This window comes from Chlorocebus sabaeus, unplaced genomic scaffold (genome assembly GCF_047675955.1).
Source record: "Chlorocebus sabaeus isolate Y175 unplaced genomic scaffold, mChlSab1.0.hap1 unalloc_scaffold_293, whole genome shotgun sequence".
Taxonomy (NCBI): Eukaryota; Metazoa; Chordata; class Mammalia; order Primates; family Cercopithecidae; genus Chlorocebus; species Chlorocebus sabaeus.
In genome coordinates this window covers 347,998-369,406 of record NW_027327585.1, presented here as the reverse complement: position 1 = coordinate 369,406, position 21,409 = coordinate 347,998, and the positions used below count along the sequence as shown (strand labels likewise).

General features: G+C 51.1%; 1 long non-coding RNA gene across 1 annotated transcript in view; it reads right to left on the bottom strand.

The window, feature by feature from the left end:
- Positions 1-13,408: 13,408 nt before the first annotated feature.
- Positions 13,409-21,409, bottom strand: part of LOC140711208 (uncharacterized) — a 29,604-nt gene continuing 21,603 nt past the window's right edge. Inside the window, exon 3 of the long non-coding RNA XR_012092367.1 lies at positions 13,409-20,006. This is a non-coding gene — a long non-coding RNA (uncharacterized lncRNA). The remainder of the gene's footprint in view (positions 20,007-21,409) is intronic.

Here is a 21,409-nt window from a genome sequence, read left to right as displayed (position 1 = left end):
GAGTTTGAGACCAACCTGGCCAATATGACAAAACCCAATCTCTAATAAAAATACAAAAATTAGCCGGGCATGGTGGCGGGCGCCTGTAATCCTAGCTACTCAGGAGGCTGAGACAAGAGAATCACTTCAATCCGGGAAGCAGAAGTTGCAGTGGGCTGAGAATGTGCCACTGCACTCCAGCTTGGGCAACAAGAGCAAGAGTCCACTTCAAAAAAAATTAAAATTAAAATTAAAAAAAAAGGGAGCTAATGTTTTTCATTTAAGGGAAGGGAGAAGAACATTCAGTATTTCTACATCTCACGCACACATCTGCAGTGGTGCCCTGAAGTATTCAAGATACACATTCCTACAAATAGAGCTTAAAACTACTCACCAAGTTACATGCTAAAAGCACATGCATTGTAAGAATGCTACATTCGATTTTTTAAGCATCTGTAACCAATATTTTAGCATACTGGCAGCTTTCCCTTCAGGTGCTGTATGCCTAAATTATTCCATGTTTAGTCATTCATTTTAGAATTTATGACTTGCTCTAGACAAAAGAAATATATTTAAACATAAGGTACTAAATTAATGACTTAGGGAAAAAATTACTAAATTAACTTGGAAGTTAAACTTTGCAAACTGAATTTGTTGGACTTCATGTAAGCTATATGATCAGTTTTTTAAATTGTTGTGTGTTTCCCTCGAGGATGGAAGTCTCCTCTTTTCTGTCATCCACTGTGCACACCGCTGCAACCCGCGCCTCTCATCCACCAACCACAGTGCGGCCTGCAATTCACCCTGTACCACGCCTTCCACACCTTACCTGAAAGTCACTAAGTATAACCAAGAAGGAAATGAAAAGCAGATAAATGACCTCCGCCCCCACATCCAGCATGCAAATGTGAAACATTCATCAAAGTAAAACCAAAAACCCATGTCAGCTCACCATTGTAACTGGTAGAATTACGTCCATGGCAATTTTAAAAGTCTAGTTATGTAAAAACCTAATTGAAAGTCTCAAGAAATACAAACTTTATACAAAAAGACATCGGCAAACATTGACAGTGAGGAGAGGACTTCGCTCTGCATCCAGTCTCTCCTGGAAGCCACGGCCAAATGCCAGACTGTATAGACCCGAAAAGCAGAGAAAAACAAGTGTTGAAATGTGTACAGTCTCAGCAATGTACAAATTTGACGTAGGATGCTCAGAAACCTTGAATTTCCAATCAGAAAACAGGAACATAAGCAAGTTCCCCAGTAGTGCCCACCTTCTGCTTACGGCGCTTGTAACAGGAACGCTGGCCACCTCGGGGGGATAGAGGCTTCCTGGTCACACTCGCTCTGGCAGCCGCACAACTGGCCCCGCCACAAACACCTGTCTAATACTGAAGAACCACTCTCCCTGGGCTTTGCTCACTCTTGGCTGGAGAGCGTGTTTACAGAGTACATTATCCACTGAGTCCTCGTTCAATGCGTCAAACTTGTTGAAGGCAGGGCAACCCCATTCCTGGCCCAATTAAGTGAACTGAGCAGAGCAAATGCCACGAGTTGGACAGCACTCAGTCACGACAGCAGCGGCCAGTGTTCACAGGGCGCTGGTTTTGTGCCGGAAACAGTTCCAAGCGTCTTCTTTCTGTCCGTGGAATGTGCACTGCAACCCTGTGGGGCCGTTTGCAACGCCCACCAGAGTTCTGAGACAACCAAGTCCAAGCTGTCTGTAGGCCTTGCCGCGTGGCCGTCCACGTCCTCTGCAAACCAGACTTCACTGCAGGGACCGTGAGTTCCATGGCTGCCTTGAGGCACATGCTCCCTTTGCCACGTCTTCCTGGTCCCTGGCACCAGCCCTCATCACCACTGCTGCCAACACTTTGTCTTCTCATGGCACCTGAGGGGCCTGTTCTTTCTGCCCTTGCTAGCTCCCTGCGTCCAGCTTGGAGAGTGCCCACATCAACGCCAACACTCATGTAATCACCACCCCTTCCATGGGGCTTGATGCCTAGGAGTCTCAATATCAGAATGTCAGATTCCAACAGAGGTTGCAGTGAGCCAAGATCGCATCACTGCACTCCAGCCTGGGCGACAAAGCGAGACTGTCTCAAACAACAACTTAACGCTCAGGAAAAGCTTTGAGCATCCCCGGCCCCAACCAACCCAAAGAATCACATGACAATGGTTATCATCTGATTTTGACACAATAAAGTTCTATTCTCCTCTCTAAACACAATAGTAAACAGTTGCCATGAGCCCACAGAAACTCCCACGACCCAGTAACACCGGACTAGCAAGATTAATGGGCCAGGTACGCAGGGTTCAGCTGCAGAAAGTGATGATACCAAGAATGTGAGTGCGCTCAAAACCAGATTCCTTGCTTTCAGGGTGGAGGGGATTCCCGGGAAGATCATCCAGCAGCACGGTTTCCACTTCCATCCTGAGGAGGAAACGGGGGTTTCCTGAGGGCACTGACAGGACTTGGGTCTCTGCCCCTTTGTCCTCTGTCCTGTTACGGGATGAGGATGGGCTGAAGGCAGGTTCTCTCTACATCTTCTGGGCAGGAGAGATGGAGCTGACAAGTGAACGACGGATTTTCCAAAACGTTCCCATGTTTATAACCTGTTATCAACCTGGTTTCCCTGGAGATCAGGGAAGCAGCATCATTGATTCTCTTCCATTAGGGACAACTCGGTGGTACGGGAGGCAGGAGATGGCATCCGCCTTGGGTCAGCCTCCATGCAGGTCTGAGTCAGTCACTTGTGCCTGGGCCTCAGCGTGCTCGTCTGTCAAATGGACGGCCCCACAGACCAGTGACTTTCAACCAGAGTTTCAAGGAGGTTGCCCAAGGACAGGGAGGAGGAAGAAGAAGAAGAAAGCTGTCGAGGAAGAGGACGAAAAGTGGGGCGAAAGGTGGGGGGAAAGGTGGGAGGAAGGGAGGAAGGAGGAGGGATGAGGGTGGGAGGAATGGGGGAGGAATGGGGGGAATGGGGGGGAAAGGGGAAGAGAGGGGAAGGGAGGAATGGGGAGAAGGTGGGAAGGGAGGAATGGGGAGAAGGTGGGAAGGGAGCAATGGGGAGAAGGTGGGGAAGGGAGCAATGGGGAGAAGGTGGGGAAGGGAGCAATGGGGAGAAGGGGGGGAAGGGAGCAATGGGGAGAAGGGGGGGAAGGGAGCAATGGGGAGAAGGGGGGGAAGGGAGCAATGGGGAGAAGGGGGGGAAGGGAGCAATGGGGAGAAGGGGGGGAAGGGAGCAATGGGGAGAAGGGGGGGAAGGGAGCAATGGGGAGAAGGGGGGGAAGGGAGCAATGGGGAGAAGGGGGGGAAGGGAGCAATGGGGAGAAGGGGGGGAAGGGAGCAATGGGGAGAAGGGGGGGAAGGGAGCAATGGGGAGAAGGGGGGGAAGGGAGCAATGGGGAGAAGGGGGGGAAGGGAGCAATGGGGAGAAGGGGGGGAAGGGAGCAATGGGGAGAAGGGGGGAAGGGAGGAATGGGGAGAAGGGGGGGAAGGGAGGAATGGGGAGAAGGGGGGGAAGGGAGGAATGGGGAGAAGGTGGGGAAGGGGGGGAAGGGGGGGAAGGGGGAGAAGGGGGGGAAGGGGGGGAAGGGGGAGAAGGGGGGGAAGGGGGGGAAGGGAGGAATGGGGAGAAGGGGGGGAAGGGGGGAAGGGAGGAATGGGGAGAAGGGGGGGAAGGGGGGGAAGGGAGGAATGGGGAGAAGGGGGGAAGGGAAGAATGGGGAGAAGGGGGGAAGGGAGGAATGGGGAGAAGGAGGGAAGGGGAGGAATGGGGAGAATGGGGAGAAGGGGGGGAAGGGAGGAATGGGGAGAAGGGGGGGAAGGGAGGAATGGGGAGAAGGGGGGAAGGGAGGAATGGGGAGAAGGGGGGGAAGGGAGGAATGGGGAGAAGGGGGGGAAGGGAGGAATGGGGAGAAGGGGGGAAGGGAGGAATGGGGAGAAGGGGGGGAAGGGAGGAATGTGGAGAAGGGGGGAAGGGAGGAATGGGGAGAAGGGGGGAAGGGAGGAATGGGGAGAAGGGGGGGAAGGGAGGAATGGGGAGAAAGGGGGGAAGGGAGGAATGGGGGGAAGGGAGGAATGGGGAGAAGGGGGGAAAGTGGGGGAAGGGGGAAAGGAGGAAGGGAGAGAAGGGGAGGAATGGAGAGAAGGGGGGAAAGGAGGAATGGGGGAAAAGGGGGAAAGGGGGAACGGGAGGAATGGGAGAAATTAGGGGGAACGGGAGGAATGGGAGAAATTAGGGGGAAAGGGAGGAATGGGGGAAAGGAGGGAAGGGAAGAATGGGGGAAGAGGGAAGGGAAGAATGGGGGAAGAGGGAAGGGAAGAATGGGGGAAGAGGGAAGGGAAGAATGGGGGAAGAGGGAAGGGAAGAATGGGGGAAGAGGGAAGGGAAGAATGGGGGAAGAGGGAAGGGAAGAATGGGGGAAGAGGGAAGGGAAGAATGGGAGAAGAGGGAAGGGAAGAATGGGGGAAGGGGGAAGAGGGAAGGGAAGAATGGGGGAAGGGAGAAATGGGGGAAAGGGGGGAAGGGAGAAATGGGGGAAAGGGGGGAAGGGAGAAATGGGGGAAAGGGGGGAAGGGAGAAATGGGGGAAAGGGGGGAAGGGAGAAATGGGGGAAAGGGGGGAAGGGAGAAATGGGGGAAAGCGGGGAAGGGAGAAATAGGGGAAAGCGGGGAAGGGAGAAATGGGGGAAAGCGGGGAAGGGAGAAATGGGGGAAAGCGGGGAAGGGAGAAATGGGGGAAAGCGGGGAAGGGAGAAATGGGGGAAAGCGGGGAAGGGAGAAATGGGGAAGGGAGAAATGGGGAAAGGGGGAAGGGAAGGACGGGGAGAAAGGGGAGAAGGGGGGGAGAAGGGGGGAAAGGGGGGGGAGAAGGGGGGAAAGGGGGAGGGGAGAAGGGGGGAAAGGGGGGAGGGGAGAAGGGGGGAAAGGGGGAGGGGAGAAGGGGGGAAAGGGGGGAGGGGAGAAGGGGGGAAAGGGGGGAGGGGAGAAGGGGGGAGAAGGGGGGAGGGGAGAAGGGGGGAGAAGGGGGGAGGGGAGAAGGGGGGAGAAGGGGGGAGGGGAGAAGGGGGGACGGGAGAAGTGGGGAGAAGGGGGGAGGGGAGAAGGGGGGAGAAGGGGGGGGGGGAGAAGGGGGGAGGGGAGAAGGGGGGAGAAGGGGGGAGGGGAGAAGGGGGGAGAAGGGGGGAGAAGGGGGGGGAGAAGGGGGGAGAAGGGGGGAGGGGAGAAGGGGGGAGGGGAGAAGGGGGGAAAAGGGGGGAAGGGAGGAATGGGGGAAAGGGGGGAAAGGGGTGGAAGGGGTAGGCTGTCCAGGGAAAAGGAGGAGGAGGAAGAGGAGCGTGGAGGGAGGAGAAGAAGGCCGGTTCTCTGAGGAGGACCACCAAGTTTCTGAGGTGTCTTGGAGTCAGAGGTGGCAGTGGCTTGGGCTCTAGGCCCTCTGTTACATAGTTTTAGGCTTCAACTATTTATATTTGTGGACTCTTTAAAAGATTTAATTAAGAAAAACCGGAGTTGGGCATACCTTGCTTCTAAAACACGATTTCTCAAGCCTAAGACTAAGTGCTAGGCATTGCTCATTCTGTTACGGTCGTTTCCTCCTATTTAAAATCAGCCGCACACCCCCAATCTCTCCCTTCAGTGTAAACACCACCTTTTCCGAGGATCTCAAACAGCAGAGCGAGCAGCCTGTGACCCCGGCCGTGTGCACGAGGAGAGAAGAGCAGATGTATTGTGAGGGCTGTGGAGGGCACAAGAGGAGGAAGCCCAGCACCTTCCTGCACCGCTGTGCTCTGCCAGACCTAAAGGACACCCTCGCTTCTGGGGTGAACAAGCAGCACAAGCTATCAACACTTATTCCAAAGGAACAGGAAGAAAATTCAGATGAAGTTAACACGGTTATCCCAACAACACTACAACAACCCAGAAACAGGAGGGCCAGTGAGCCTGAGACAGGCAGTTATCACAGTGGGACAGCACCGTTGGCATTATGGCTTTTTGGCAAAAAAAAAAAAAAAACAAAACAAAAAAAACAAAACACACACACACAAAAAAGGTAACACGGGCCACCCATTATTTTCTGCCAGTGGAAAGACACCCACAGGCCCCCAGATGCCAACGGCCCCCTGGAAACGAGCCCACGCAGCACCTCGTGTCTTCGAATGAGCGGGTACGTGGTGTCCTCAGCACCCCCACCCATGACACACACACCACACTTGACTCCCACACCTGAGAGTCCAGGGGAATGTCAGGAAGTCCCCGGAGGACAGGCCATCCTGTGAGGGCACTGCAGGGCTACGCACCTCAGAGCGCCCCCGGGCAGGTGCTCTCTCCCCAAAGAATGAGCCAGTCCTGACCACACCCAGATCGCTGTGGCCTCCAAACCGAGTGCCAACATCTCACATCCAAAGAGATGCTCAGGTGCCTGCTGCGCATGGAGCCCAAGCCCCTCGCAGAGCTCAGGACTAACCCAGTGTCCAGGCCTGGGGCCGTCACCAGCCAGGAGAGGCGTCCGGGGCACTTCCCAGCAATGGCCACCAGAAGTAACAACTCAGGCCCATCAGGAGTTTCCTCACTATGCAGGTTTTAGAAGTAGAGACAGAGGTTCAGGTCTAGTGGCACAAACATCAACGGACCCCATGGAACGGCGGGTGTGGTCCCTCCATCCCACCAGCCTGCATGGCTACTCCTTTCTGCTCCCATCACACACGTCCCTACCTGGCCAAGCCCCTTCTCCTTTTCCCCCATTAGATTCATCAAATCAAACCTCGCTGTCCTTGGCAAATGTACCATTAATTTACTTACTGCCCAGAACAAAAGCACACTTGCATTTAACATGACACCCCCGCTACAATAGAACAGCCTTAATTCAGACATGACGCAGAGGAACAGAGGCAGGAGGGGTCGAGAGCCATCCTGGAATTGGCAGCTGTTTTCTGGGGAAAGCGTCTATCGCACCCGAGCCTGACACTCGTGCCACACTGTCCCCGTGATGTCTGAAAGCTCCATGAAGACAAGGTCACTCTGACCCCTTCACACCCACAACGCCAAAGAGCAGCAGGTGTTCAGGAAAAGTCCCCCCCTAGTGGTGAAGACAAGAATAATTCCCCGTGGTGCCCAGAATGTCAGGAGGAAACAAGGTACCATGTGGATGCCTTTCAGGTGAATTTTGCAATGATTCTACCGAATGCCAGTCATCCTTTTTCAGAAAATCAATACCAGAAAACATGTGTCGCCAGCAGAGAGATGGTCCCTTTGACGTCTTACAAACGCACCTACGTTACTCTGAATTTATCTCAAGCCTGGTGCTCAGAAGCGGTCCCTGTGGCCTCCCAAGTCCCAGCCAGACAGGGAAGTGCCAGGTGTCAGGCCCAGAGGGACGCTGCTCACAGCTCAGGGCCTCGCCTGGGACCCAGGGGATGGGCCTCCCAGAAGTGGGCCTTTATCTCTCTTGGTCAAGCCTGCCGCCCACTCCGCCTGCCAGGAGGAAGGAAATGGCCACTTTCCTTTGTAATGAGTAGAGCTTGGATTGTTTGTTTTCCGTTGTTATTTATGAGGCTATGGTGAGCTCAGGTAATTGTGACTCCTGATGCTAGTAATACAGAGGTGTTTAGAAGGGGTACTTCTAGGGGGTTTAGAGGAGTAATGCCTGTTGGTGGTCAGTGACCTCCTAAGTAGGGGGTTGGGGCGAGGCTTGAATGGTAAAATGCTCAGAAGAAGCCGGAGAAGAAGACGACTTCTGAGATGATGAATAGCACTATTCCATATCGAAGGCTTTTTTGGACGGATACTGTGTGGTGACCCTGATAGGTGCTTTCTCGTACAACATCACGTCATCATTGGTATAGGGTTAGTGTGGTGGTTAGTAGGCCTAGTATTAATAGGGTAGTCGAGTAGAAGTGAAATCATATGGTCAAGCCGGATGTTATTAGGAGGGCTGATAGAGCTCCTGTTAGTGGCCAGGGGCTAGGTTTGACTATGTGATAAGCATGGAATTGGTGAGTCATTAGGTGTTGTTGTGTAAGTAGAGGCTGACCAGGAGTGTGAAAACGTAGGCTTGAATTAGAGTTACAATATGAGTTACATAGTAACATGTTTTGGATACTGTCTCTTTCACATTCTAAGTATCAACACCAAATAAATTCTTGAGTTCCTTGTTAAATTGAAAAGCAATTTACGAACCATAAAAGCCCCAATATTAAAGGATACAATTCAGTCTTTAGAGCATATTCTCAAAGCTGCACATCAACCAACAACTAGTAGGTAATTCCAGAAATTTTTCACCATCGGCCAAAGAAACCTCGAACCCATTCAACAGTCAGCACCTGCTCCTTCCTTCCGCCAGCCCCAGGCAATCACCAGCCGACTTCCGTTTCTCTGGATTTGCCCGTTCTGGACATTGTGAAGAGAATCGTACAGTGCGTGACCTTCGGTGCTGGCATCTTTCACATCCAAGGTGAGTGGAATCTCACAGTGCGTGACCTTTGGCGTGGCCTTTGGTGCAGGCGTCTTTCACGTCCAAGGCTCGTTTGGGTTGGAGCACACGTTCTTTTGTTCCTTTTTATGGCTGAGTGATATTCCATTGTGTACATATTGTCTTTATCCATTCATCTGTTGACAGACACCTGGGCTGTTTCTACTATTAGGAATAATGCCGCTATGAAGATTCTTACATAAGATTTTTTGGTAAAAATATTTTCAATTTTCTTGGGCATATGCCTAGCAGTGAAATTGCTGGGTGGTACGGTGATTTTATGCTTAAATTTTCTGAGGAACTAACTGCCAGACTTTTCCAAAGCAACTGTACCATTTTACTTCCCCTCCCACTAGCAATATATCAAGATTTCAGTTTTCCCAAATTCACCAACATGTCACTGTCCAATACTGGGGTTTTACCCATCCCGGTGGTTGTGAAGTGGTACCTCACGCTGGTTTTGATTTGCATTTCTAAGATGATGAATTCTGTTAAACATCTCATGTGCATTTTAAGGCATTTATATGTCTTTCTTTGGAGAATGTCTATTCAAATCCTTTGTCCATTTTTAAATTGGATTTTTATTAAGAGTTTTAAAATATATTCTTCATATCAGGCCCTTATCAGGATAATGTATCCTGTTCTGTGGGGTTTTTTTTACTGTAATAGCATCCTCTGAAATGAACATTTTTCATTTTGATACCGTCTTTTTCGCATCAGTTGCTTGTTATGCTTTAGGCGTCTCATCTAAGGAAACATTGCCTAATCCAATGTAATAGTTTCACCAGGATTCTCCCCTAGAGGTGTCATGGGCTGAACTGTCCCCCTCATCAAGTTTCCCATGTTAAAGTCACAACCCCAGAAACTCAAAATGTCACTGTATTTAGATACAGTGCCTTTAACTTGACAATTTAGGTCCCATAAGATCTTAAGAGTAGGCCCTGATCCAGTATGACGGGTGTTCTTATAAGACAATTTAGACACACAATCCTCAGTGCTGCACACACATAAGAGAAACCTGTAAGGACACAGAGAAGACGTCGTCTACACAGCATGGGGTGAGGCCCCAGAGAATCCAACCCTGCCCGCACCTTGACCCCAGGCTTCCAGCCTCCAGAACAAAGGAAATAAGATGTTGTTTAAGCCGCACAGTCTGTGGTGTCCTTTACGGTACCCAGAAGACTGACAGAATGGGTCTCACAGTCGACTCCTTACACTGGATCCATTTTGAGCTTTGTGTGTAGGGTGAGGAAGGGTCCAGTCCATCCTTTTCCATGTGGATAACCCAGTTGTCCCAGCACCATTGAGTTGTGAAAGGACAAAAGTAAAGCAACCCTTATGTCCTTTCTCCATCAACAGTTTAGAGGATACACTGAAGTATCATGGACAATTTTGTCGGTTTAAGCCAGTGGTTTTCAAAATTTGGGTCTCAGGAACCCTTTGCACTTTATTAAAGATCACAAAAATGCTTTCTCATAAGGCTGGGAATGGTGGCTCATGCCTGTAATCCCAGCACTTTGGGAGGCAGAAGCAGGTGGATCACTTGTGGTCAGCAGTTCGAGACTGGCCTGGCCAACATGGTGAAACCCGGTCTCTACTAAAAGACAAAAATTAGCCGGGCATGGTGGTGGACACCTGTAGTCCCAGCTACTAGGGAGGCTGAGGCAGGAGAACCACTTGAACTCAGGAGGCAGAGGTTGAAGTGAGATGAAGTCACACCACTGCACTCAAGCCTGGGTGGCAGAGGAAGACTCCGTTTCAAAAAAATAAATACATAAAAGTAACAATTTGGTTCATTTTACAATGATAAAGTCATTATATCTTAACACAGTCTTAAAGAAGAAACCATTTTCCAAAATAAGCAGCAGCGTGACCAGTTTGTGCTGCTGTGAAAACGCCTAACATCTCTGCACCTCAGACAGCAGGGTTCTCATGCCTGCATCTGCGTTCAGTAGGCTGCAGAGCCGTGGTTTAAGTTTATGAAGAAAGTCCGACCTCATGCTGATATACAATTAGGAAGTAGTATTTTCATTGTGTTTTCAGATAATTTTAGGTATTCTCCGCTGCCAAATGTAACAAGCGGCACTTCCGTACAGGCTGTCTGCAACGCGGAGTCTGCGCTCTGGTCGACGGGCCTTTCTGCCCCAATTCCTTCTCAGTCCACTGGTCCATCCTGTACTTGAATGGCTTTTACCAGGCACAGGATTTTGTAATCACACATTGGTTAGAAAACACTGGTTCAGAGTTATGAGCAGCTTCCACATTTCATTCTTTGTCCAAAAAAACCACATCAATATCACCACTGATCACATGAGAAAGTGGTGGACACAAGATTTTTATAGTTTAATATTCACTGGAAATCTCAAATGTCTAATCACTGGGAATAATGTAAGGTACTTTCGTGAAAGAGTCATTTTGTTCATTTTTCAGGCCACACCTGCAAATGCCTCCGTCTGAAGTAGCATCGTTTGTAAGTCATTCTTTATATAAAGGCGGCCGTTAGTGGAAGAAGTGGTTCTGCAGGTTCATAGTTCAGAGGCACCAGTGCTCTCCCTACATAACCATAAAATCCGCAGAACACGCACCTGTGCACACTTTCTCACTCAGAACATTCCAGAAGGAACCCTGAATCCCAGTGCCGCAGCGGGACTGAAGTTTTCTCTCACCCACACAATAAACACAGGGAGCTCCCCCAGCCCCCACCCCGAGGTCACAGCCTTGGTCCTCTGTCTGATCTAGGAGGGCTCCTGCAGCTCCAGCCTAACAGGGAAAAGTAGGCACCCACATGTCAGAAAGCCCTCCCAAGGCCCGGCGAGCACTTCTGCTTATGCCCCAGCCAAGTACGTTTGACGAGGCTACAGCCAGCTGTACGGCAGGCAGCGAGGTACCCAGCAAATACTTCAGGGGTCCCATTACTGAGAAGGAAAGGTGGACAGCGAGGTACCCAGCAAGTACTCAGGGCTCACGTTATGGAGGAGGAAGCCAGGCAGATAGTGTGGTACACAGCAGGGTTCACGATACCGGGGAGGAGAGGAGGGTGAAGACAAGGGGACTGGAACAGTCTGTCTTAAGCTTTAGCATTTACAAGGCTCGCTGTAGATTATCCGATTTGATCTTAACAGCTCACAAGAGAGGCAGAGGCATGACTGTTTTCATTTCATGAAAAGAGATCCAGAGAACTGATGATGACCATGTGCTCTTCCCACAGGCTCCCAGAAATCCTCCTCAAATCATCTCTCAGTTGTATACATGTGATAATACCTCAGTCACGTCCCCTTCCTGCAGGGGGATTGTAATGCCGCCCTGCTGTTCCTTAGTGCCCCTACCTTCTCCTGCCATGGCATTTCAGCCATGCCAACCATCCATGGGAAGTCAGCACAACCCCACCTCCGCTGCTGCTGATGGCTTGGGTCACCCTTATCTTTCATTTCCACCAGCAGGGACCTGTTCGTCCTTCAAATGCAGCACAAACTCACTCATTGTGTGAAGCCTTTTTCCAGCCATCACAACTGTCATGTGTAAAATCAGTCTGTGGAATGCTTCATTTCGGAGGTGCTTATGTTTTCTCATTGGCTGTGATCACGACCAAATTCTGAGCAAACCAGGTGGTCCCCTCTCCCCATCTCTGCTCCAATGCACTTAAAACAAGGATTCCTGGAAGCACCTTTGTAGTCCAATTCATGCATGAGTCCGCCCCACACCCTGCAGTGAAGCCCTGGCGGTCAGGGCTCAGGGCCCCCAGGTGGGTCAGGAGAGCTTAGTGCCCTCTCTGGAGTTGTCACCCAGAGACCCACGGCTGGAAGGGAAGAAACTTGCATCCTGTGAAACATCCAGGCCCCGAGACCCACTCAGGAGCAGAAAACGGGGAAGGAGCCTCAACCAGACCCTCGGGAGGGCAGTCAGCAGGAGCCACGGAGGTCACCGGGAGGGAGGGAGTCAGGCAGTGAGGCCAGAGGTGATGTGGCCGGGAGGGAGGTGATGTGGCCAGAGGTGACGTGGTGGGGGATGACACGGCATGGTTGGGGGAGGAGACGTGGCCAGAGGCAACGTGGCCAGGGAAGGAGAAACGGTTGGAAGTGACAAGAGGGGTCTCCAGACCTCAGACTGTGTGCCTGATTTATAGATGACATTTTAATTATGATGTTATATCTAACTTTAAAGTAGCAATTTAGAACCACTGTGTACATTTAAAACATGGTACAAATATAGCACATTTCCCAAAGAACAGTGCATTGAAGGAAAAAATAGCAACTCACCAAAAAAAAAAAAAAAAAAAAAAAAAAGGAAAAAAAAATTTATTTAAGATCAGAAATAAAGAGATCCTACAGCTCTTGTAGTCCAACCCCCACCCTAATGTGAATGGGGGAAAAAGGGAATTAGATTCTAGTCAGACAAAACTAAAGGCAAAACCGATGTACTTTACTTTCTACTTGACAGAAAACAAGAAAAGCTCATCAAGGAATCCCAACAAATAGTAGCTTTAGGAGTCCCCAAAATGCAAAATTTACCTTCAAATTAAATCAACTGCTAAGTGTGTATAAAGTTATGTTTTTCTTTATTGTCTTCCGCCGCCACAGGGGCTTTTTTAGAACTTGTTTCCCCCTAATTGCCTCCAACACCAAGGAAATTTAAACCCCACAAGTAAACCGTGTCTCGATTCACACACAGCGTCCTTTGGAGCAGACAGTCCGTTGCTCTGACATTCTTCTCACCTAAGCACCGAGTACAGCCTGAGAACGCACAACACGCACACACACGAACTCGGACAGACAACAGGTGAGATACGGCACATGAGGAGGAAGATGAGACAAATGAGCTTCACCGACTTCACCAACACCGCAGATCCGTGAAGAAGTGACACACGCAGCCTGATCGGGTGCTGGTGACTCCTGGGAGACAGCCAAGGGCAACATTTGGAGAAGCAGCACCACAGGCCAGGAGGGTGCCGGGGCTTCCGAGGAGAGGGGCGACCCGACCAGGTGCTGGGGGCTTCAGAGGGGAGGGATGCCCCGACCAGGTGCTGGGGGCTTCAGAAGGGAGGGGAGCCCCGACTAGGTGCTGGGGCTTCAGAGAGGGGGGGTGTCCCAAGCAGGTGCTGTGGCTTCAGACGGGAAGGCGCCTCAAGCAGGTCCTGGGGGCGGCAGAACAAGCCCTGGGTCCCCTTGTCACTTTTCACTCTCTACTCCCGAATCTCACCCTGAAGTTGCAGCAAGTCCAGGTATTCATTTACCCATAAAATTTAGTATCTGTGAGTAACACAAGTCACTAATCCACACCGATCTGAGTCCACAGATACCTCCCAGAGATGTCACCATCCCTTCTGGTAGAGGGGCAGCCCAGGGGCACACGCTACTAGAAAGGGAGACTGTCTCCAGCCTGACACTGCAGAGTCCTCAACACTAAGTCTACCTTCTGGAACCATGCCGTCTCCCACAGAAGCAACTAGGGGCATGTAGGGGCTTTTAAATCTTTTTTTTTTTTCTTAAGACAGAATCTCCCTCTGTCCCCCAGTCTGGAGTGCAGTGGCACAATCTCAGCTCGCTGCAACCTCTGCCTCTCAAGTTCAAGTGATTCTCCTGCCTCGGCCTCCTGAGTAGCTGGGAATACAGGCACCTGTCACCACGCCCGGCTAATTTTGTGTATTTTTAGTAGAGATGGGATTTCACCCTGTTGGCCAGGCTGGTCTCGAACACCTGACCTCACGTGATCCACCCATCTCAACCTCCCAAACTGCTGGGAATACAGGCATGAGCCACGGTGCCCGGCCCATATAGCTATTTAAATTGGACTAAAATTGAATAAAATTAGAAGTTCAGTTTCTCATTTACACTTCAAGCATTCTGTCACCCACAGGCGGCCACTGACCAGAGGCTGGTAGAGATGTCACACTCCACACTGTAGAAGGTTTTATGGACGAAGTGGCTCTAAGATCATCTCGGCATCTTTATATTGAAGTTACCAAAGTTTTACTCTGATTATTATAGACATCAGCATTCTCCCATTTAAAAATGTCAGTGCTATTGCAATGATCAGATCTGTGACTTTCCAGAAGCTCTTCTCTTCCTGGACAGAACTGCAGAGCATCTGCACTCTGCCTCCACACTAAGGGACAGCAGAAACCTCCGTGTAAAATCAGGGGGGAAAAAAAAGAAAAAAGAATCCCTGGTCCCTCTCCCCTACAATTTTGTGAAACTCCTCTTAACATTCAGAATAACTGCCAGAGTTGCAATAAACAAGCATCCCTTGACCAGGAAGAAACAGGTAAGCAAGAAGAGGGAGACGCGAGGACCCTCAGTGCCCTCTGGGACCCCAGGCCCAGCCAGGACTGAGAAGGGCAATACAGCCCGGCAGATCTGCACACCTGATGCGAACCGTGCGCACGGTTTCCCCGGGCCTCGGTCCTCTACTCTGCCGTCACTGGCCACTGTGGCTCTGGTAGAGGCAGATCCCTGAGCCCCAACACCCACAGCCAGTCCCCTCCTTGCAGGTCTCAGCTCTGCTGTCACTGCCTCAAGTGCCTCCCTGATGCTTCTCATCTTCATCCGCGTACCGTGTCCCCTCTACACCGCAGTCCTTGCTACCGCCCACACCTCCACGGAGCCTGGCACACAGGTGCCTGAGACACCCCAACAGGCGGGCATGGCAGGGTAGGGCTTGGAGTTCCAAGGGCCACATCCCACATACCACCACAAGCGCTGCGGAGGCTGTGGAACGGGTCCAGGCCTCAGGCCGGCACTCAGCTTCTCCCGGCCCCAGAGGCCAAGAACATAGCAAGGGAGCGCAGCTGGAAGCAGAATCCCAAATCCCCTTCCTGTTCCTCAAGAGGAAGGGGGCCTCGGGGCACAACTCTACCAGCGCCTTCCTCCTGCCAGGCTGCCTGTCACAGGACCGACACCTTCACCGCAGGGAGTACCACAGGAGCCACGACCACTGGCAGCGTCTACTGAGCCCAATTAGTGACAACAGCAGCCGGGCCCCTATGTAGCACGCACCGACTCTGAACCTGTCCCGCACACCACAAGGTTGACCATCCTGAAGCTCAGCTTCGACTCATCAGGGGCCTCTTCCAGGAGAGCTCGGCATGTCTATCTTCCCTGGGGTCACAGAAAGGTGAGGGACTCAGCCCCGAGTGTGAACAGAGTCAAGCTCCCACTAGCTGTGCAGACAACCTCCCTAGCCCTGGCCTGGGAAGGGGCCAAGCCCAAACAGCCATCTTTTGCCGCCACAGGTACAGAATTCAGCCAGCTCTCTCAATGGAGTCGTGCCACGTCAACTCCAGGCTCCTCAGTACTCTGGGGTTCACCTCGGGCCGCTGCACCTTTGAAACGTGGCTGTGGACTCCTCTAGGCTGCTCAGTGTCACGGCCCATTTCATTCAGACACTGCAGGCCCCTGCTGTGGTGTCAATACCCAGGACACCCCTGCCGGCATCCTCCGAGATGCTGCTGCAGCTGCAGCTGCTGTGATCTGAGAACAGCCATGCACAGGCATCAAAGGGAGGGCTCCTCAAGTCTCCTCCGAGAGCAGCGGCTACAGCTTTGGAGGACGTTGCACTGAATCCTGGGTGAGGCTGGCTCGGTCTGCAGTCTAAGCCTGGTTGCTGGGGAGACACACTCTGTTGTAACTGACAGAGGCTGTTGGTGGCAGCTCTACCAAGACCGAGATGGCAACTAATCTGAGACTTACTATCTATACTTTCTATCTGATGTGTAAAAGGAAACATCGTGAAGTTCCAGTAGCAAGGAATTTCCTATCATCTATCACATGAAGATGCAGCAGAAATGCAGCTAAAATGTTAGTAGGGTCTTTGCAGAGGAACAGACGGGTCTATTTCAGGAAAAGTGCTTGCTGGCTTTTTAGAAACAGAGTGAAATCCCTGCCAAGTAAAGGTTTGTACTTTTGCTCTGGAAACAGAGAGGGAAAGTTCTTCCTTATTATTCAAATACATTAACTATATTTAAGTGTTCTTGTAAACTAAGTATTAAATATTCAAAAGTAAGTAATTCTGTTCGGTCTATTTCATTCTTTAAATGCAGCTTTCAAAAACGGACGAACACCTGGGCTGGGTGCGGTGGCTCGCGCCTGTAATCCCAGCACTTTGGGAGGCCGAGGCGGGTGGATCACGAGGTCAGGAGATCGAGACCATCCTGGCTAACACGGTGAAGCCCCGTCTCTACTAAAAATGCAAAAAATTAGCCGGGCGTGGTGGCGGGTGGCTGTGCTCCCAGCTACTCAGGAGGCTGAGGCAGGAGAATGGCATGAACCCGGGAGGTGGAGCTTGCACTAAGCCGAGATCACACCACTGCACTCCAGCCTGGGTGACAGAGCAATACTCCGTCTCAAAAAAAAAAAAAAAAAGAAAGAAAAAAAAGAAAGGTGGCAAACACCTCATGTCTGCCCTGACTCCAGCCATCTCCATGGAGTGGACAGAGCTTGGGAAAAGTTCACTGTGGAGGACCAGAAGGCCAGGCCGGGCCTTTGCTCAGCAGATGAGCGAGAGGGTCAGCCACCCTAGGGAAGAAGCCCACATTTGCTATGTTACTGATGATATCCACATACATTTCTATTTTGCCTCCCACACACAGACCTGGGATCCATGTTTGAACAAGCGGCTCCTGCCAACAGAGGCTCCATGCCATCATTTCCCTGACCTCCCCAACAAGAGCCAGGCCAGCCAGTGTCCCCACACGGGTCCTGGGACCCAGGAAGATCCGGGTCCTGCCCCTCTTCTCCCTCATCCCTGCAGCACCTGGCTTGCTGTGGAAGTCCAGCAGTGCTGGCTGAACCCATGTTCACCTGGGGTGTCCAGGAGAAGCCTCTGGGCAGAAATCAGCTGGGAAGCAGGGCTATGTGTGCTGGCAGATCACTCGAATGGATTTGCAGAACCGAGTTTTCAACACAGGTGCCACCATCAAGTCCCTCAAGCCCCTTGTGAGCCTAGAGGCACAGAGCCATTTGCTGCACTCCCACAATCTCTATCCACCCTGCACAGAAGCCTAGTTTATCCAAAAGACCATAAAATTTTGTGTGTAAACAAAGTTTGGCATAATGAATTAAAAGTGAAGTCACCACTTCTATTTTCCATTAATCCATTCATTCAAACAAATATCTCTTGAGTATGTGCATCGAATACTGTGGAATTAGGATTTAGTCCATGCCTTCAAGAAATATACATCACAGAAGAAAAGGTATAGCTTGTAACTAACAGTGCTGAACAGGCAAGAAATACACATCGCAGAAGGAAAGGTAGAGCTTGTAACTGTAACAGTGCTGAACAGGCAAGAAAGAAGCATCATAGAAGGAAAGGTAGAGCTTGTAACTAACGTCAGAAAGAAAGGTGTAGCTTATAAACTAATAGTGGCGAACAGGACAGAATCTCACAGGCTCATCAGGAGCCGCCGAGGAGGAAGCCATGATTCATTTCCACCTGCAGTAGACAAATGTTTCCCGGATAAAGTAACTTTTCTACAGTGATATCTGTTCCCTATTGTTTCGATCTTGCTTGATAAGGGTATTAAATCACCACTTTATGTGCTGCTTATATAAAATACATCATTGTCAGGGGAGGTTATAAAATAAATACTTCACACAAGCTTGGGCTGTGAATGGTGAGAGACAATGGGACAATGTGTTCCCGTGTTCTCAAGATGCAGAAGGGGCAAGACCCTGGGGTTCCCTTCTCCTCCCCACCGCCCTGTTCCCAGATGAGGGGTGGAGGCAAGGCCGCTGTGCAGTCCTAGAGCTGGCTCCAGGGCTAGGACACTACGCCCGCACTCTCTGTGCCCCATGCGAGAAATACAGCCTGGGGGGCAATCACCAATTGACCTGGCGGTGGAGAGAGTCCTTCCATCAAAAGCCTGTGCTTCCAGGAGCCAGAACAAAGCAGGACCCCCAGGAAAACTGTTCCAGGTGCTCCTGAAACCTGGGCAGAGTCACAGCCTGGCAGGAAGCACCAGTGACGCATGTGTGCCCAAAACTGGGAGGATGGCCAGACGCCTGGAGGCCAGACTGACCTGCAGGAGATGACCACTTCTCTCTGGTTCAGTAGAGATAGACAGTCTGGGCTTCACTTTTGTATGTGGAGCCTCACAGTACAGAAATATCACAAAGGGATTAGACTTCGTGTACCCTAATTTTTTAATTAAAAAAAATCACATTTATTGCTACTAATTCTAAATCCAACAAAGAAAAATAAATAATTATGAAAACACATGCCTACAAAATGTAAACCACAATCTCTTTACCCATAGGAGACCCAAAATTTAGTTTACCTTTTCTTCAGTATCATCTCATTTTTTTTTTAAGCCATTACTGTGGTGTCTCCTCACTGCCCCATGAGGAGGTTCATGGGCTCTTCAGGGCTCTTTACTGTTTTGCCGTTTTTCAGGTTTCAAGGCAGGATCATTTTCCCACACTTGTTTGCTTCCTTGATCACCAATTGTTCACAAGGACATCGTTGTGCCTCAGAAAACGTAGTCACTGAACTTCACTAAAAGTGAAAGCAATAAGGACATTTTGGCTGCCATGACAGCATCCTCAGTCACTGAATCTCCCTGGGGGACCAGACACACCCCCAATCTCCTTGTAACCCCAGCATACAGTTATCGCTGCAGCTGACAGGACTGACCCAGCCTGGGGGAGGCATGAAAGCAAAGGGAAGAGAAGACAGGTGACTCATTTAGGAAACTCGGGTGATCCTCTCAAGTCACATTTCTCAGGGTGTCAAGGGACCAGTCACAGGCAGGGAACGTCCTTGGCCTGGCAGGTGGCAGACTCCTGGGACCCTCCTCAGACATGTTAATCAGAGAATCTAAAGGCGGGCAGACTCTGAAAAGTATCTGTAAAGGAAGGACGTAGCTCTGCTGTGAGCCCACTACATGCGGGGTCGCGCAGGACGCCGCTCCCAGTGTCCAGTCTCCATTTCACCCTCCTGGGAGGAACACCCGTCAAGTCACAGAGCACGGTCTTCAGCGAACACCTTCCTGCGCGACCTCCACTGTCGCCCAACCCTGCAGGAGTAGACTCTGAGTAGGGGAAACAAGTCTTTGCTCCTGACCCGGCCACCTTGACACTGGGCATAAGACCAGCACTGCTACGTCTCTGGGGAAAGGAGCGGCCCTGGGCAGGAATGCACTTGGCAGCCCCAGGGAGGGGCCAGGTGTGGAGGAGCAGGCCTCTGCCCGCAGACACGTCAGCACAGCATCCTGGAGCAGAACCTCCAGCCCAGCTGAGCCTACAGATGGCCGCAGCCCTGGACAGCATCTTCACGGTGACGCGGGGGACTGGGCCAGAGTCGCTCAGCAGGGCTGCCCTGAATTTGCAACCTGAAGAAGCTGTACAATCGTACGTGTACGTTGCCTTACCCCCTAGGTTTTGGGGTCACTTGTCACACAGCGACAGACAGTGGATGTGCACGGACTCCCAGGCCACGATGGCCTCTGCCGGCCTCACCCGGGCTGTCTCATCTGGTCCCGTGACATCACGTTTCTCAAAGTCAAAGGCTGCCAGGGCCCCCTCTTTTCTTCACAAAGTCGTTACAAGCTCACGATACAAACTGAAAAAAAAAAAAAATCTGTAAAATACAACATATGACGCAATGCAGGGTGAATGCCCAGGCACATACACACGCGAAACAGGTGCATGCACACATGAACAGGTGTACACGCATGAAACGGGCACGAGTGAAGGTGTACACGCGTCAAACAGGTGTGCATACACACATGAAAGCACCAGACATGAAGGGCTGTCTTTGGGAGCCTAGTTTTTAGACATCTCCCTCACACTTTTACATCTGCACGATCACAAACACAGCACACCCCAGTACTGAGGGGAAGCCCCAGCTTCTCATGGGGGCACATGAGGCTTTTTATTTATGCTACAGGTTGCATCACTACATTCTAGAACTGCAAGGCCCCGCACTGCCAGGACTGGGTCAGGTCCACCCTGTGCTCCAAGGACCAGGCCGCCTGCCAGCCCACACGGACCTGCCCCTCGGATGGTGCGGCTGCTTCTAAAACAGAGGCTCAGGCCCACCCAGAGAACTGCAGTACCTGTTATTAAATCAAGACTTGGCTGTGGGTAAACGTGAAGATTTTTATTAAACATGACTCTGGAACATTCAAAGGACCATAACTAAATGCTCCTTTCGCAGTCTCAGCGTGTCCAGACACTCATAGAGAAGGCCAGGGCGTGGGAACCCACGGAGCCCTGACAAGGCAGACTCGGAGCTGTGTGGCTCAGTTAGCACAGATTTTGTGTTGATACTTGCCTTTTACATTCAGATTAAAATAAAAAATCTGCAAAAGTAGCTCACATTCTATTTCAATTCTCGATTTTTGTAGTAACTGGGGCCCTTTCCCTCTGGTTTCCCAGCCAAGCAGTAAATAGGCCCAGCTGGGATTTGTCAAAGTCTGGGCCTCTGTTGTAGAGTAAGTGAGGGGGGTAGGGAGGAGAGCCTGAGTGGTGAGGAGGATTGGGGGATAGGGAGGGACAGAGGGAAGGATAGAGAGAGAGAAACCGCCGAGGGCTGGAGGCAGGAGGGATGCTCCCTGGCAGTCTCAGGCTCCCCGTTCCAAGGTAACTGAGCTGGCATCACGCATGCGGTGCCGTCATATGACTTGGCTGACAAACGCCAGAATTGCAACAAAATGCTTAAGGAGAAGAGTAAGCACCAGCATCTTCAGATTAGGGTAGAGTCCCGGTTTCACGCTTGCCTTGTATGACATTCTATAAATTGTAAAGATAACGCATTTTCTTACCAGCCACACTGTTCCCCAAATACCAACTATAATAAAGACCAGACAGCATCTGAGTACTGAGCGTGTGTCAAGCCCCGTGAGGTAGGCATCATTTACTTTGCTAGAGAAAGAAACAGGCTCTGAGAGAAACTTTCTGAGGCCAGGCAGCTGTGTCCAAACCCACCTCGCGCCTCCTGACCCTGAACGTGGAGGACCCAAG